Consider the following 1,846-nt stretch of genomic DNA (forward strand, 5'->3'; position numbering starts at 1 on the left):
AGCTCTCCTTGGCCTCTTTGCACCCAACTGACAGATGCCTCAAGTAATGTCACCGCAAATGGTACGCTGATCTGTCTTTCTCTCTGCATACGACTACCACCTAGTGTACAGACCCGGAAAAGCCATTTTGCCACCCTTGACACCCTGAACCCCCTTCCTTTGCCAGACCCAGCCACCGACCCCTCTCCTGCTTACGGGGTCATGCAACTTGAAGACTTGCCACAGCCGCCCCTCCTTGCATCGGACATCGCAGCACACTCAGCCAAGGACCCCACCATCTCCTGGGTTCTCAACTGGGTGTGGAGGGGATGGCCTGCCGGCAGAATGGATTCTGAGTTCTAGCTGTACAGCTCCCACTAGCATGAACTGTCGGTGCACAAGGAATGCCTCCTCTGGGGAAGCCGAGTTGTGATTCCCCCTAAGCTGTATCAGTGGGTGCTCGAGGCGCTTCATGTCGGGCACCCAGGAATTGTAAAAATGAAGGCATTGGCCTGAAGCTACGTTTGGTGTCCAGGATTGGACTTGGCTGTAGAGAGATGGGTAAGGACTTGCCAGCCCTGCCAGGAATCGTGCCCAGAAATGCTGAAAGCTCCTGTTCAGGCATGGGAGACAATGCGGACACCATGGTCGCGGCTCCACATCGACTTCGCAGGGTTGTTCCAAGGGCACATGTTTCTGGTTGTAGTGGACTCTTACTTCGAAGTGGCTGGCAGTCATCCCTGTCTCCGTGACGACATCTACCATTGTTATCTGCGTACTGAGATGCCTGATTGCTACACATGGCATCCTGGACACGATCGTGTCCGACAACTGCGCACAATTCACATCCAGGGAGTTCCAGCAGTTCCTCGATAACAACGCCATCAGGCATGTTATGTCGGCACCATTCCACCCATCCACCAATGGGCAAGCAGAACGGATGGTGCGAACTGCCAAAAACTCGCTGCACAGACTAGGTCACAGGAATGAACCTGCAGCTGACAGAACTTCTTTTGTGGCAGCATATCACTCTGCATGCCACCACCAGCTGGAGCTCTGTGGAGCTGCTCATGGGACGGCGGCTCACAGTGCTGCTCAACTGGCTTCATCCAGACTTCACCCCTCACGACAAGTGAAAGACGGGAGTCTCAGAAGCACCCAGGAGGCTCCAGGCGGGCGACCTTGTCTATGCGAGGAACTACAGGAGTGGGCCAGTGTGGTTTCCAGCAACCATCACCAGATCCATGGGTCCTGTGTCTTATGAAATGGCCAACTCCACCAGCAAGGCCTACCACTGGCACATCAACCAGCTTCAGAGACGCTGGCGGCTGCAGGATCAGGATCAGGACGGGGACTTGCCCCCCTGCTCCTTGGACTCTGGAGCTGTACCAGCCGTGGTGGCTGAGGACTGCAAAGAGCAACCAATCAGAGATTGTAGCAGCTTCTCCACAGCCTCGAGTGAAGCAGATGTTCCTGCTTGCAACTCCTCCGGCACAGAAGCACAGCCAGTACCAGATTCTGAGCCTTCTTTTGTGGGACCCACTTGCACTGAAGGACCTCACATGTCCCAGAGCTTCAGAGATGCTGGCTGCTGCAGGAGCAGGATCACTTGCCCCCCTGCTCCTTGGACTCTGGAGCTGTACCAGTCGTGGTGGCTGAGGACTGCAACGAGCAACCAGTCAGAGATTGTAGCAGCTTCCCCACAGCCTCGAGTGAAGCAGAAGTTCCTGCTTGCAACTCCTCCGGCACAGAAGCACAGCCAGTACCAGATTCTGAGCCTTCTTTCGTGGGACCCGCTTGCATTGAAGGACCTCACAGGTCCCAGAGGGTTCAACACCCACCAGCCTATCTGCAGGACTGTGTTTGC

At 55.6% G+C, this 1,846-nt stretch overlaps 1 pseudogene; it reads left to right on the top strand.

Annotated features, from left to right (window-relative positions):
- The first annotated feature begins 201 nt into the window (after positions 1-201).
- LOC129335117 (uncharacterized protein K02A2.6-like) lies at positions 202-1,243 on the top strand (annotated as a pseudogene).
- The last annotated feature ends 603 nt before the right edge of the window (positions 1,244-1,846 follow it).

Source organism: Eublepharis macularius, chromosome 8, assembly GCF_028583425.1.
Source record: "Eublepharis macularius isolate TG4126 chromosome 8, MPM_Emac_v1.0, whole genome shotgun sequence".
Classification (NCBI taxonomy): Eukaryota; Metazoa; Chordata; class Lepidosauria; order Squamata; family Eublepharidae; genus Eublepharis; species Eublepharis macularius.